General features: G+C 37.3%; 1 long non-coding RNA gene across 1 annotated transcript; it reads left to right on the top strand.

Annotated features, from left to right (window-relative positions):
- Positions 1 to 14,109: 14,109 nt before the first annotated feature.
- On the top strand, positions 14,110 to 16,991 carry LOC110712312. The gene is made up of 3 exons (XR_002509556.1): positions 14,110 to 14,425; positions 15,832 to 15,918; positions 16,321 to 16,991. It is a non-coding gene; the product is annotated as an uncharacterized LOC110712312 (long non-coding RNA).
- The last annotated feature ends 215 nt before the right edge of the window (positions 16,992 to 17,206 follow it).

The following is a 17,206-nucleotide window of genomic DNA, read 5'->3' as shown; positions in this document are numbered from 1 at the left end:
CGTATACGTCAAATATCGCGCCCGGTCGGGCGAAAATTGAACTTTTTCAACCCTTGCTCTCGCGCCCGGTCGGGCGAGCTTCGCCCGATCGGACCCGAGGCTAAATGGACGAGTATTCTGTTTTCTTCTTTTCTTCAATTTTTTCCTAACTCTTTTCCTTCAAACCTGTATAAAAACTCATAAAACTTATTAAATTCCCTCTTCTCTCCTCTCATAAGAAAAAGAAAGAAATACTAGTCTAAAAAGCATTAAATTACGGGTTGCCTCCCGCAAAGCACTGGTTTATCTAGGTCCTGCACAACCTTCTTACCAAGTACAAGAACTAGGACCCTTGGCCTAACGCTTGGTTGGGTGGTTTCTCACCCGGTCGAGCGGTGTTTAGGCCACGACGCGGCTTCCTGACATACCCCGTGGGACGCCAATTCACCTTATCTGGTGGATCCTCCTTGACTTGGATTGGGGGCTCTTCAATGCTACTCACTAAAGATCCCTCTTCGATCGAGGGTTGCTTCAAACTGTTACTTCATTTAGCACTTGCAACTCGATATGGCGGAACACTCACCGTAGGCTCAATTTCCACAACTTGCTTGATTGATTCCACCTTTTCATCCTCAAAGCCAAGACCGACAGTGTAGAGGGCTCTTTCTATCGTATCAACTTCCTTCTGCCATTTGTCAATCTCATCTAAAAGGGATGTAACACAAGATACCGCCTCCAAGGGATCTTTAACAAGAGCTTTGGGCTTGTTAGAATAATCATGAACCACATTAAAACTAAAGCACTTCTCCTCTGTCATGGGAATTTTAGGGGTATTATTAAGATTAAAAATAATTTTATCGTCCCCTACTGATAGTGTTAATTTGCCACTTCTCACATCTATAACTACTCCTACAGTGTTAAGGAATGGTCTACCCAAAATGATTGGGGTTTGCATATCCTTAGCCATATCAAGAACAACAAAATCAACAAGTATATAAAATTTACCTACTCTAACGGGAACATCCTCTAAAACACCTAAGGGGTATTTGAAAGAACGGTCGACCGTTTGTAGAGTAATATTAGTAGCTTTTAATTTACCCATATTTAGCTTGGAGCACACGGATAATTGCATAACACTAACGCTAGCACCCAAATCACACAATGCATTATCAATCATTAGATTGCCAATATGACAAGGGATAGAAAAACTACCCAGATATTTTAATTTAGGTGGAGATTTATTTTGAAGTACGACACTACACTCTGTAGTGAAAGCTACTGTCTCTACCTCACTAATAGACCTTTTTCTTCTCAATATTTCCTTCATAAATTTTGCATATGCAGGAATTTGTGTGATTAGTTCAGTGAAGGCGACTGTTACCTTCAAATCTTTTACCATCTCCGGGAACTTACCAAACTGCTTATCCAAATTTGTTTTCAAGTGACGATTGGGGAATAGAAGTTTGATAACTGGCTTTGGAGCATTATTGCTCTTATCTAGAGTGGCCACCTTCTCTGGAGTCGTACCCTACAATGTAGAATTAGATATATTAGTACTATGCTTTAGCCCTGCAGGGCTATTAACTACATTGTCAGGTTTAACGGAATCAAGATTTGCATTATTTATTAAAACAGGTTCATCAACTCTGGGCATAGGGAGCCCTTCATAGTCTGAACCAGTCCTTAGAGTAATTGCATAGGCTTGATCCATAGGCCTGGTCAGCTGTGCTGGCAGGGCTCCCGGTTGACGGGCTTGTAGAGTAGCGGAAAGTTGCGCAATTTGATTACCTATAATTTTATTGTGTGCTAGGATTGAATCAATTGGGCATCCCTACTCTCCATGTGCTTCTGCATATTAACCAGCATCGCTCTAATTTCTACCAAAGCAGGGTCGGAAGATGAGGAGGGTTGTTGTGGTTGGTTCTTCTGGCCAACATTAGGGTGGTAATATTTCTGTTGTTGTTGTTGTGGCACCTGTGGTTCTTGTGGTGGTGGTGGATTTTGAACATTAGTGCTTCGATAGGAAAGGTACGGATGATTCCGGTACCCAGGATTGTAGGTGTTGGAGTATGGCTATAAGCTTGAAAGGCATTAATTTGCTCCACGGAACTCCTGCAATCTTGCTCCCAATTACCTAGAATTCCACAATTTTCACAGAAAGCCTTATTAGCATTATTATAAACTGCAAAAACATTAGCTACATGAGCAGTGCTAAGATTATCTAATTTCTGGCAGATAGAGGTTAATTGAGCTTGAAAAAAGGATACAGAGTCAACACTATGCTTCCCCTTGTTAGCAAAGCCTCTAGGATTCCCATATTGGGAATTGTGTATCGCCATATCTTCAATAACCTGACCTGCATCATCAACATTAAGATTCATAAATCTCCCACTAGCCGCAGAATCTAAGATTATTCTGGATGAATTTCCAATGTCATTGTAAAAGGCTTGGATTAACTGCTAATGTGCCAAATTATGGTGGGGGCATTGTCCTTGAACCTCTCCCAAGCCTCATATAAAGTTTCATCGGCTTCTTTGGCAATGTTTTGAATTGCACTCCGTAGTACAGCTGTTCTCTCTGCAGGATAATATTTGTTACAAAAATTCAAAATAAGAGTTTCCCAGTCAGTTATACCAAGTGCAGTTCTATTTAATCCATTAAACCATAATTTGGCTTTTCTAGTTAAAGAAAAAGGAAAGAGAATCTCCCTGATTTGGTCTTATGTGACCCCAGCTTGCCTGATGGTATTACAGTACTGATAATAGTCTGCAATATGAAGATTTGGGTCTTCACCCTTAGCTCCACTAAATTGCTTCCTCTCTATCATCGTTATAAATTGGGGTTTAATCTCAAATTATACCCCATCAAGAGCTGGAGTGGGAGTGAGGTATGGAAAATCTGTAGGCTTTGGTTGTGAATAATCACTCAGCTTCTTTGGAGTCGTCATCTCTGATTCTGGATCTGATGATACCTCTGAATCTCTAGAATAAGTTGGAGGATCTCGGTGATTATTATTATCACCAGAATCCGCCAGAATTTTCTTGTAGAAATTCTTTTGTCTATGGAAGGATCGTTTGATCTCAGGATTGAATGGGATGTAACCTGATTTGGAACACCTGAGCATAAACAAAAAAAAAAACTAAAAGCAAATATGAGACTTGCCTCAAAGAACTAACGTTCTCTTAGACAAAAAAAGAAATAACCTAGACTACAAAAATAATCGGGAATAAAAATAAAACAGTTTCCCCGGCAACGACGCCAAATTTTGGCAGGGTAAAGTCATATCCCCTAATCAAAAGTAATTCCTAAATCCTCTAACTAATGTAGATATGGAAGTAGGGTCGAATCCACAGAGAAACAAGTCTTTCTATTCCTAATTAATTAAAGTAATCTAAATTAACAAGAAACCAAAATATTATAATCGAAGGGAACTAAACTACTAAGAGTAAAAGTGGGAAAGAATAAAAGTAGGAGGAGAAGCAATGAATAAAAGGCCTAGGGCATAGGTTCACCAATAAATAATATTCCAGGGTAAAACTTCATAATCAATCATCAATGCATACATTAATCAGATCATAAAGGGCTTTCGCTACGTATTACAATCACACAATTAATTTACCGGTATTAAATCTCATCTCTCGAATCTCGACTTAACCATTTATAAATTAACCTGCCTATTGAAACTAGACCTAAACATTAATTCTCATCAGTCGAATCTCGAATCAATATTGTCAAACTCATGCATAAAAGATCTGCGCAAATCTAGTCACAGAACATTAAATCAATCAATAGGAAATTAATCTAGCATTGACAATTAACAACAATAAATTACCCCTTCATATTATTTATGGATCCCCACAACCCCTAGAAATAAAACTACTCACACATAATAAAAACTAAACTAATCAAAGTAATAAAATAAGTCATAATCAAAGGAATAAAATAAATAACTAAGATTAAGAGAAGAGAAATCGTTACAAAAGAAATCAAGAATTAAGAATAGAGTTAAGAACAAAGTATACGAGAGAGAAAACTAATCTAAAAGCTAAGTAGAGAGAGAAAATCTAAGAAAGAATTAAGAAAGAGTAAAAAGAAGATCCTCAACTCGTTTTACGGAAAAGTATTTATACTACCGAGAATCCTAAACTAAAACAAACTTAAACGACGCTAATTAACTCCTAATAATAACACGCACCCAGTCGGGCGAGGCACCGCCCGATCGGGCGCGCCGTTTTCCCCTCAAGTATGAATCTTGCGCCCGGCCGGGCGCGAGTTTGGGCGCCAGCCTTTGCTTCCCTCGCCCGGCCGGGCGCGCCTTCGGGCGCCAGCCTCTTTGGCCGGGCGGCTTTCTTGGGCCACTATTTGGACTTCGATTGGGCTCCAATTCTTCGGGCCAATCTGGGTTTCCTCTTTGGGTCTTGAATACTTGGTCCATATGCCCCGATATCACATATAACGATCCGTTAATCACCGGTACGATGGCTCTAACCGGCCCTGGGCTATAGAAACTGGTCGTGCTTCTCCAATGCTCGTAATTGCTCCATAATATCTCGGGAAAATGCTCCAAAAGTGCAAATCCCTGCAAAAGTCAACCAAATCTACGAAAACACTAGAATACACCAATAAGTAATAAAAGTGGCTCTAAAGAGCCAAAAACACTACTAGTTATGACCAATGGGCGGGGGTAAAATACTATATTAATTGGACATATCAGTACTGCACATCAAGCTCCTGCGAAGAATGCCTATGAGATGAGAATCTAACAAAGGCAATAAAAAAGTGTTCGCTATGCAAAATCATACCGAGAGGATCTTATCTCGAACATAGGCGGTAGACATCCCAACATGGCGACCTCCCCAGCAGGCGCTCACAAGAAACCCATGGGGCAACGGTCTTACCGACACGACTGAAGGGAAGTACTCGTAGAACCAAATTTACAAAAGACAAAAGTATCAGCAAGTGATGAACCAAAGCTTAGAGCTAAACTTTATGGGAGATAATGTATACTTCTACGACTCTCCAGAAGCTGGACAGAGTGACATTCCCCATAATTGACCGATGTCGACACGAGTCTAGCAACGCTCGAATAAATTCTGCATAGGACAAGCTGGCCCAGTCATAAGTCCCGATCATGTGAAGATCACGGACTGCAGGAAGGTAAAAAAGAAGCACTCTATTACCCTTGTTAGGGGAAAATGTCCCTGACAGCAAGATAAGTGCAAATAGGCGCACCCGCTGCTCTCGGGTGGTCGCATCATCCTCAAAAGCTGCCACCAAAGTCCACCGGCGAATACCCTTAGCACTAAACTGAGTCGACTCTACCTCAGCATGAGCCCGAACAACGATTGGACCCAACATCTCCTCAACCTCAGGAGAGAAGACGCTGGTGTTGCTATCAAACGACAGCGTAGTAGAACTAAACACCAGTTCCGTAATGAGACTGAAGTCGGTTGGGGTGACCATCATCTCACCCCAAGGAAAGTGGAAAGTGTTGGTGGTGTTCCAGAAGAACTCCACCAAGGCACGAGCCACGCGGTGCCCCCTATCAGAAGCAATCATGGCCTCCGCGGCTTCGAACATAGAATTGTCAAAGAAATAAAAGTCAGTAACAATGCATAACATATATGAACAAATTGCAAATAAATGAACTTACCCGAGACAGGTGGCGAGGAATCGATCGCTCCACGAAGCGTTGATCCTCAAGAGCCGGAGGAATAATCTCCTCGATGGGCTCGTATGTCCTCTAGTAATGGATAGACATATGAGGTGGCACGAACTCATTAGGCCCAGCCTGACAATAGCAAATCAAAGTCAGTAAAATATTGCTTGTGGGCTACTTAGCAAAAGATAAAAGATGAAAATCATACCGCCGCCTCCTCAGAAAAAACACAGGCCGGAGCTAATAGTGGCAGTAGCTCCTCCTCATAGCACTGCCCAGGGATCGCATGAGATCGCCAAGGGGTGTCAGCCCTCTCCGACATGCTCAGCAGCCTTGCGTCATTGAACATATGACGCGGCGGAGGAGCAGGAACGACGAAAGCATCCGAGGAGTGCTGAATTGCAACTCTCTCACCAAGATATGCAACCGCTCCATACGTCCCTAAGAAGTAGCGATGCTCAGCAGTGTACTGCGTAGCTAACCCAGGGACAACCAAGCTGTTCCATGGCCGGTATTGCACATTAGGCTCCTGCGAAGAATGCCTGTGAGATGAGCGTTTGCGAATCGTTAATCAGCCACAAAATCTTGAGGCTAACGGAGAGAGAATGTTCCCCGGACGTCGAATCCTTTATAAGAATAAGAATGAAGAAGAATGGACATTGTTTTTGTCATGGGGTTCTTAACATACGCTTTGTGATTCCTTGGTGGAACATAAGTAGTATGATTGGGAATAGTTTTAATTATCCTTACATTAGGCTTTTAGGCCTTTCTAGCACGCACTACTTATATCTTTCCTTGTAGGGTAATGAGACAATATGGGATGAAACAAAATATTCCCCCACAAGATTGTGATGCTCCTAAGGATTTGATCTTTAAACCCAAACGAATTCCCCGTTGGATGGAATATTGGTCAAGTCTTCCTAGGTGAGTAGTGAAAAATCCCACGGCGAGTATCGTTTTATTCTCAATCTACAAGGCTTTGATGAATGCGCGGACAAAGGAGAGCTAAATAAGGATCGTTCACAAAATCAAGCGGCTTTGTCCCACAATCAACCTAAGCCTTTGATGCATTCGACCACTACTACTCCTTCCAATGGTCAAAACAAAGGGCTGAGAAGAAAGTTAGACTTCTCCTCATCTCCTAAGGCTCGTTTAAGGGAGACAAAAGAAAGGCTACACCTAAACCCGCGCAAAAGGGTGTGAAGATTAAGGAACCTTCAACAAATCTTTGCAAAAAGGCTCCAACTAACAAATGATAAAGGAAAAGGGAAAAGAATTAAAAAAAAGCCCATATTACTATGGTGAAGAAGATTTCTTGGGTTAAGAAGAAGAGCGAAGGGGAAACTCTAAGGTTACCGAAAATACTGCAATGGAAACTACTCCTCCGTCCACCATGACAATCGAGGATATAGTAAAACCTTAAAGTGTTACACAATTATTAATAGTCTTAATTCGAATAAAGTTTAATCACTACTATATTTTTATTATTATTATTATTACAATCTAGTTCAATGATGTCTTTTGTTTTGTTTTTTTTTTTTAATTTTGAATGGAAAAAAAATGAGGTTTATTTACTTTTTTTATTTATATGACCGAATCATAAATATTGCCTACGTATTCGTATCACGAAATCAAGTATATGATGTTTGAGAAACGCCCACCCTTTTTTATCGCAAGTAAAAATCGAGATTTTATTCGAGTGTAAAATTCTAGGCTTGCAGTTCGTCATTAGGTGGCGCGCAACATCTAAGGTTGCGCGTGCCAGTCGCGTGCAACTGATTTAGTTGCACATGACATTCGTGTTGTAGACATCTACTTTTGGCCTCCTGTCCCGACAAGAAGTGCAATGACGATAAATAAAGCCATATTCGTGTTGGATCAAAGTGAAGAATACTTATGGATAACTAGTTAAGCCACAAAACACAAAAGACTAGCCCAAATTAAAGAAAAGCCAAAACAAAGGTCCAATTAACTAAACCCGATCATAATTAGGCTAAAGCCCGTGCTTAAACCCTAATAATGACGGATTTAGGAGCGCCTAGGTTAAAACTTAGTGCTGCCGCAGAAAAAGTCGCGTGCATCTCACAAAGTCGCGCTTGGCTGCCGCGCGCAACTAATTCAGTTGCGCGCGACACCCAGCGCAACTTTCAGAGTTGCGCTGTGGAAGATTTGTAATTATTCGGAAATTATACGAAAAATATAAAATCGAATCTTATCATAAAGCCGCGCGCAAGACAAAAAGTCATGCTGCACATAGCAACACAACTCTATAACTTGCGTTGGGATGCCGCGCGCAACTTCATCTGTTGCGCGCGACACCTGTTACGGCACAAAGCTCGAAACCCTTAACCTAATCCTTCTCTATAAATACGAGTTTAAACCAAGGCTTCAACAGACAGAATTTAACCTAAAACCCTGGCCAAATAACTTGTGAACTTATGCAACCTAGCCCTCTTGTCCTAAACATCGCCCTTTCGATACTTTGTTACTACGATGGAGGTTCCCTAACAAGAAGGTGTCCTTAAGTGTTCTAAACGGAGATCTAGCAAAGAGAAGTGGTAAATTCCCGAGCACTTAGTTAAATCACCTTTATTTTCTTGTTTAAAAGGACTTTAATTAATTAATTAATGTTTTTTATCACTTTTAAAATAATTAATTAATCAATTCCACATAGTATCTTGCGTTAAATAAAGACTTGAATTGAATTAAATAATTGTTGGTTGATCACCTAAGCCAAGGCGAATCTTGTTTATCGTTCTTCCACGAATTTTATTAAATAAGAATAACGACTTTGCAATGTAATTCCTACGTGAATTAATGCTTGTAAATAAAATCAACTAACATAGTTTTAGGTATCACGTTGCATATATTGTTTGGTGATGAAATTGTGAAAAAGGAAGAGCTTATATAGGCCATACTAGGGCTAGGATGACGATTCCCCTCTAAAAGGAATGTTATCTTAGTACTCTCGCTCCCGAACTCATTTATGGTTTATAGACCAATTTAGGCATGGGTAAACTTATGATTTGTGATAATTATTCCATGAACTCCACATAGAAGAAAGGCATGAACGAGGTTAATGAGTTTTTCCTAAAACTCATTAGCGACTCCTACTTGTTTCTTATAAAAAAGCGTGATGATAAAATCAATTCTAATTCAAGGTCCCCTAAACATTCGGGAATTCAAATCCTACTATACATTAACAAGTGTAAAGTCCTAGGCTTTTAAGTGGCCAAGGGCATTTAAGAAGAGTACCCCTTACGATGGGATCACCCTCCTTACACGTGCGCAACTGTTCTAGTTACGCGCGACACCTGTTGTACGAGTGAAAAAAAAATCATATTTTTACTCCCCTAAGTGTGAAGAATTTTTTTCATGATGTTCAAAAGAAAATCTGAACACTTTGAATGATACATTGTTTTTTTTAATTACCCCCCAAGTTGTGAACTTTATCGTGGTTTTCGGTAAAGTGCATAACACTTAGACTCTTTATGTGAATGCTAAAGAAAAAGGTTTGTTTAATTAATGCACGAGTTTATCTGGGTTTCATATGTGATATTTTTTAAGTCGATCAATGTTTATTAATTGGTGAATTTCATCACCCCCAACATCCATTAATCTGACAACTCAACCTGATAGAATTTTAATTACGCGGTAAGGTCCTATCAAGTTAGGTTTGAATTTCCCTCTTAGATCGATTGGTAGACCTCTAACCTCTTTTTGTACAAAGTCACCTTCTTTAATTTTTCGGGGTTGTACCCCTTTGTTAAAATGTCGCGCAATATGTCGTTGGTAGACTTGTACATGATGCAAAGATCTTAATCGTCGTTCATCGACGAATAAAAGCTCTTCATAACCCGCTCTTACTCATTCAGCGTCTGGTAGCTTACTTTCGAGTACGACGCGTAGGGATGGTACTTCCATTTCAACTGGTTGTACTGTGTCCATTTCAAAAACTAAGGAGTATGGAGTTACTCCTATGGATGTTCATATGGATGTTCTATAACCCCATAAAGCGAAGTGTAGTTTATTTAGCAAGCCTTTGTAATTTTCTGCCATTTTCTTAGTGATGACTGTTATGTTTTATCTGCCATTTTCTTTGCCATGTTCATATGGATGTTTAGAAGTGATATTCAAGTAAGAAGCAGCCTCAATCCACTTAATAAAGTAATCGATGGCTACTAGAACGTACTCGTGTCCTCCTGTTTCAGTTGAAGAAATTTTGCCAATTATGTCGATTCCCCAAGTCGAGAAAGGCCACGGGGAAGTGAGATTGTACAGCTCGGATGGTGGGAGATAATGTAAGTTATCGAACATTTGGCGCTCTGGACATTTCTTGACATATTGTATGCAATCACGTTCCATAGTGGACCATTAGTACCCTTGCAGTGAGATTATTTTAGCAAGCATTGTTCCGTTCATGTGAGGTCCACAAACACCTTTATAAGTGTCTTCCATAAGGCGTGTGGATTCTGGTCGGTTTATACACAATAAGCTTTGACCATTAGGTCCCTTTTTGCATAATTGACCATTTACTATACCATATTGGGCTGCGAGTGTTCTCAAGGCCCGTTGGTATTTCGATGAAGTATTTTTGGGATATGTGCCATGAGTATAATAGAGGATATGATCATACCAAGGATTGTTTCTTTCAATGTCATTTATTTCCTCTATTGCGTTGCAATATGCAGGTTCTTCTCTTCTATAAACACATAATGGTATAATATTTAAGTGATCTCGAATGTTGATCATTGAGGCTAATTTTGCTAGCGCATCGGCAAATTGATTATCATACCTTGGGAGATATTTGAAATCAATATGTTCAAAATTCTCGATGACACTAGTGGAAAAAATGCCATTGTAACGGGCAAAGCTATGCCAGTTACAATTAGCTTATTTGTAACGGGAAAAATAGAATTCCATTACAATAAAGTGACAAAAGCTGGAAAAACAAGTATTTGTAACGGGTAATAAAATGTCCGTTACAAAAACTATAGTATTTGTATTAGACATAATTTTGCTTGTTACCAATACAACATTTTTTGTAATCAACAATTTTTTCCTGATACAAATAAGTCAGTCAAAAGTAAATTGGCTTTTTATTTGTAGCCAACACTTAGAGCATACACAATGGTTGCCCAACCCCATCTTGGTTATTGATTATTTTATTATTTTATCCATCTTCCACCTCACTTATAACCACTCTTATAACCATTTAATAACCAATGTATGCCAATAGTTAACCATAATATTTTGGTTATACATTTTCTCTCTCCTACTTTTACCCAACCCCACCACACAATTTATTACTTAAATTCTATTATTATTAAATAATGCATTTGGTAATAATCATTCAAAATTAATAATTATTTATTAGCATACATTAATTAGATAAAATCTCAAAAATTTAAAAATAATGCAATTTTGATATTAATTAGTACGTAATTAGTCGTTAATTAAGACACAAACAATAATTGTAACCCTACTACATTCCACAATAATAAAAATCATACATATATATTCTATCAAATGACAAAAGTCTTTGAAAGATAATAACGAACCGCGAACAAGTACAAACACAATGATATAATATTGCGATTACACATCTATTAATGCATATTATTGTCCCTACTTTGAACACCGAATTTGAGCCACATATGTTCAACTAAGTCTTTCTTCAATGCTTTATGCATAGCTTCATCACGAACACGTGCTCTATTAGACATGTAAGTTTCCAAACTTGCAATTCGGTTGTTGCTATTTTGGAACTGAAAAGGCTCTTCATTATTTTCATTACTTGAAGACGCATTTGTAGCTTGATCATATTCATTTGGATCGTAATACGTTTTATATGTATCTCTTTCATCCTCAACAATCATATTGTGCATAATAATACACGCTATCATTATTTTTCCTAACATTGATGCGTCACGAGCTAGCGCTGGATTCCGTATTATTGCAAAACGAGCTTGTAATACTCCAAAAGCACGCTCAACGTCCTTTCGTTTAGCTTCTTGTACTTTGGCAAATAGACCTTCTTTTTCATTTTGTGGTAGTGATATTGTAGGAATGAATGCCGCCCATTTAGGATATATACCATCAGTGAGATAATATCCCATATTGTATGTGCGACCATTCACAACATAGTTAATAGAGGGTGCACAACCTTCAAAAACATCATTAAACAATGGGGATCTATCAAGAACATTAATATCATTACGACTACCTGGTGTCCCAAAAAAGGCATGCCAGATCCAAAGATCATATGATGCCACAGCTTCCAAGATTAATGTGGGTTTACCTGGTCTTCCAGAAAACATACCTTTTAATCGAAGTGGACAGTTTTTTCCACCTCCAATGCATACAATCAATAGAACCTAACATGCCAGGAAATCCACGACGTTCACCAATCCTTAGTAGTCTTACTAGATCTTCTTCATTGGGCTTTCGAAGGTATTCATCACTAAAGTAAGAGACTATTCCTTCCACAAAATGCTGAAGTGAATCTCTTGCAAGAGATGCACTAATCCGAATGTAGTCATCCACAGAATCAGCGGAGGTGCCATAAGCTATTAGTCTCATAGCCGCGGTGCATTTTTGTAATGCAGAGGCACCAAATCTTCCTGTAGCATCTTGTCTTTGCTGGAAGAAGGGATGACGTTCTTCTAAAGTTTGCTTAATTCGGAGAAATATATGTTTGTTCATGCGAAATCTCCGACGGAATAATTGTGGAGGGAACACAGGATGGTCGGTAAAGTAGTCATTCCATAAACGACTGTGTCCATCCTCACGATCCCTTGGAACGGGAACCCTTGGTGGCCTTGGCACTTGATTAAACATTTGATATACTTCAACTGGATTGGACATAAAAACTTCATCCATCATTCGATCGAACTGGCGATTGGCTTGCCTTCGTCTTTCATATCGTTGGGTTTGGCTATTTTCTGAATTGGAAGAGGAATTAGAAGAGTTGGAGCTATCGTCAGATGACATGTTTTTAAAACCAAATTTGATATGAGAATGGAAGGTAGAAGTATAATAGGGGGAAATGGATGGTTGTTCAAGGGAATCCCACTCTGATGTATCCATCTTATAGAACAAGTGTGTATGATATGTAGTAATTTTTTTGTCTTATATGGTAAATTTGAAGTCTTGCATGCATGCAATGATTCATAAAGTAGTTAATAATTTTTAAAAGTAATGGAGATGCATGCCTTTGCATTGTCACTATCACCTTAACATTGTTATGTACGTCAAAGCAAGTGATGCATGCTACTATTTCCTTTTCAGTGTTAAGTACATCAGTGAACAAAATTCACTATTACCTTTTCAGTGTTAAGTACATCAATGTCTAGTATTTAATACTTGCTTTTCAGTGTTGGGTACATCAAATACTTTACAGTGTAATGTAAATCAATGTACATCTTTTGCAGTGATCAGTACCTTCTTCGAAACACCTTTGTTTGTATAGTCTAACATTATTATACATTTCTTCAATTTTCCTCCAAAAAACATCCCCCTTTTGGTTAGTGTTAGTTTTTTTATTTTGACTAACCTCAAGCCAAGCCTTCACAAGAACCACTTCTTCAGCTTTTGACCAAAAAATTTTCCTTCCATCTTGATTGCCTCCTTCATTACCTCTTTCATTACCTTCGCCTTCTTCAACTTCTGGTTCATTTTCGTCATCTGATGCATTCGATGTGTATGAACAATCGAAACTCGGAAATGCACCATCACCTTGTGACATAGAAAAATGTTGAGACATGGGAAATGTTGAATCAATTTGAGAGATTTGAATATTTTCAAAAGATGGGATAACATTTGGAGAATTTGAATAATTAGGATTTTGTGGTGGTTGAAAAGGAAACGGAGTGAAAGTACTTGGATTTGAGAAATTGAGATTTTGTGAACCGTAATTCGGAAAATTTTGAAAATTTGTATCTAAATCTGAGTTGAGATCAATTGGAAGATTAGAATAGTAAGGTTGAGGATTTGGATTATTTTGGGGCTGTGATGAGTTATGAGATTTTGTGGATTTTTATTTTCTGTTAGATTTTGGAATGTTCATCTTAACACAATTTGCCAATAAGAAGAGTAATTTTCACTTAAAAAAAAGTTGTTTCAAAATACTTCAATATTGGGCTCATTTTATAGAGAAAAATAAAATAGAGCCGTTGGTGTATTTTTTTTTTCAGAATTGTATTTTAAAAATTATGGCCGTTACAAAAATTACAACGGTTATAAATTCAGAGCAAATCTCAACCATTGATATTTGTATTACGTGTCAAAATTTTAGCCATCCATGTCAACCAAAAAGCAAAAAAAAAATTGCATGACCATATACATAACCGGTTATTTGAATAATCTGGTTATTCAATTGATACCCCAATAATTTCTCTCTCCTCAATATTTTATTAATATTTTCATTTTCTCTCTTTTAATAACCACCCAAATAGTTAATGGCTATGGGTACTCTTAAATATTTTCCTTTCATACGAGGAGCCGTCTCTCTCTCTTGTCATCTTCTCTCTCCTCTCTCTTTCTCTTGAAACTTCTCCATCTTCCTCCTCCTTATTTTTGCCACCAGTCAAGGGCTTTGACGCCCTTCCTCCTTCTTTCTTCCATTCTTACGGTATTACCCCCATTGGAGAATAGGTAAAATGTTTTTATTTAATCTCCGATTGTCAATTTAAGAATCAAGTGTTTTAGAATTTTGGGTTTTAGCGAAGGAGGAAGAGGCAAGAGGGAACATGACAGAGGAAAAGAAGATGATTCTTCGGGGTTCAGGTGGTAGCTGCTCGAAAATGACGAGTTTCTCTATCGTCATTCTCTCTCTATATATTCTTCTACAGTGTTTCTTTGATTTTCGCCTATGTATTTGTTGAATTATTAATTGATTGTTGTTTATTGTTGTTGTTGTTTTTGTTGTTGTTGTGCTGGGGAGTGAAAACCATGGCCGAAGTTAGGGATTTTGCAATAACGTAGTGATTCTTAAGTAATTTCAAGTTCTTTTTTTTTTCTTCCAATGAATATGATTTTTAGTATGAAACTCGCCTGTGTGTGTTTGTTTTTTTTTTTTTAATTGCTTTTCCAAATTTTTAACTTCATATTAATTTTGTTAGTATTTTCGTTAATAAGTTAGTGTTAGTCTACATAGTCACTACATGTTTTTATGGTTTAATCTTTAGTGGTTTTCAAATTTTTATAACGTGAGGCATGGTAATCTTCTGGGTTTGTTTGTATAGTGTTTCATTTATCTCTTTGTTCAATAAGTATGAAAATTGTGTAATCAATATTAATGTTTTAAATTGGTCAATTTAGTGTTAAATTAAAGAGTTATATAAACTAAAGTCTGCAAATTACCATCAAAGTTGAATTCATTTGAGTATTTATGCCCAATAGTTCACAAGTAACCTTAATTGTATTTGTCTCTGTAAGCTTGTTGACTATGTAACTCTCTTATTTTCATGCATCTTTATCTTCCTACCCTAAAAAATCATCTACCAGTGTTTGTTGTTCTTTATCTTAATATTTACAATATGCTTTTAATTTGGTTAAATAGATTCTAATTTATGTAATCTTTAAGTAATGTGCACTTGTCTGAAGTTAATTATGATTTAATTGTGGATTTTGATGCTGAAATAAACTTATTTAGTATTTGCGTTTATTTTATTAATGGCAATCAGAGAAGTCGGTTGCCTAAACATGTGATGCTACTTGTTATTTTTTTGCTGCTGGTTGAAGATGGAAGTAAAAACAGTAAAAGGAAATTAATTGAAAGAAATAGGTCTTGATTAAGAGGGAGGAGGGGGTATATTTTAGACTCTTTATGAGTCTATCTAGAGTGTAGTGGACTATGTTTCATACCTGTTTTAAATGTTGTCTGGATTGTGGACTTATACTCCCTTGAACAGTGGACTGGTGTCCATAAAGGAGTTAAATTCAGAATGTTTTTGTTAATGTTTTGCTGATCAGTCATTATTTGGCGGTATCAACTTTTATTGAATGTTGTCTGAATTGGTAAGAGACGTAAGTTTTCTATTATTCTGATTTAATTAATTCCTGTATATATTGAACTTATGAATTTTAACAATACGAGCTTATGAATTATAACAATGCAAAGTATTTTGCTTCATTTATGCTATGGATGAACTATAATTTTCAATGGGTATGCCTATTTATTGTTTTTGTAGTGGGAAGCTCTTGATCTATTACTCATATTCATATCTACATTGGGACTTCCTGTTTCAGCAAGAGCATACATCTATACATTGATCTTTGTAAGTGACAGATATTTAGATGTTATCACCTTGCATATTACATGTTAGGTTTGTATAATAAAATATTATTGATGCTTATCTTTGGCCTCTGTATTTAATGAGTATGCTTATATACCTTTAAGTAACTCTATTTCTTTTTCCCTTTGTGGATTTTCCTATTACTTGCTCTCATGTGTATATCTGAGACATTTAGAATTGAAGCAGCCAAGGCTCAACGTTCACAAGCTGCTTAGATAAGAGTCCCTCAATTTTATTAATTTTTTTAGGCATTGGATTCTCTAAAACTTTGAAAATCTTTCAAATTGATTGCTTGTCTTATATTTGTGTTTTAGTACCTGACTTACTGTTTGGGTTAGGGTTCTTGATTTGCTAATTTGTGATTTTTTTTTATTTATGTTTTAGGAGGCAAGAAAGATTGGGTTAGATGTTGTTAAGGACATATGACCAACCCCAATGATAGCAAGGAACTGAAGTCTGAGATGGCTTTTAGTGTACAAAACAGGATACTATTGTTTTGTACAATGGAAAAGAAACTCTTATTTCTATCCATGAGAGGAAGCGGTTTTAGGTAGCACATGAAGGAAACTTATGCTCAAATGCTTTTGGCAGCATCAGTAATAATGCATCTGAATGCATATCAGCATCTGACAAAACTAAGTGTGTAAAACAAGTTCTATTGATGCTGCTGAAGACAGAGACACTGGTGACGAAGAAATCAAGAATGGCAGTGTTAATCTTTTTATTGTTGAGGATAGAGATAGAGAAATGTCCGAGACATCATGTACCAGACATGTTGTATCATGCTTTGATGTTGGAAGTGTCTGCACTGAGGTGTCTGAGCAGTGTGAGAATAACCCAGAAGTTGATACTATTGCCGTTGTTGATGAGCATGAATTTCACTTGAAACATGATAATAAAAGTGCTATTTTGAATAGTACCCCACATAAGGATATTCTATTCTGATTGGAAAAGCTATGTGATAATTATTTTTTTCCATTAAGTGAGACTTCTAAAACTCTTGATTTATGTATATACTTTTTCCATTTTTATGAGTTTACCTGTTTGTCGTGTTATGCCTTTGTGAACATAATAGTGCATTATATATGAATGATCATTGACCTTTTTTTTTCAACCAATTCCCGAGGTTCAGTTGAAAAGGAAGTGGTGACTATGTGTTAGAATCCAACTCCTTTTGATGTATTAGATTCCATTTAAGTGCTTTCCTAGAGTTGAGGTTATGTTTTATTAGCTTGAGGTCCCATTATTGTATTACTGTCAGATCAGTGTT

The sequence above is a fragment of the Chenopodium quinoa genome, unplaced genomic scaffold, assembly GCF_001683475.1.
Source record: "Chenopodium quinoa cultivar QQ74 unplaced genomic scaffold, ASM168347v1, whole genome shotgun sequence".
Classification (NCBI taxonomy): Eukaryota; Viridiplantae; Streptophyta; class Magnoliopsida; order Caryophyllales; family Amaranthaceae; genus Chenopodium; species Chenopodium quinoa.
The sequence above is the reverse complement of the archived record's forward strand: the minus strand, read 5'-3'. Positions and strand labels throughout refer to the sequence as shown.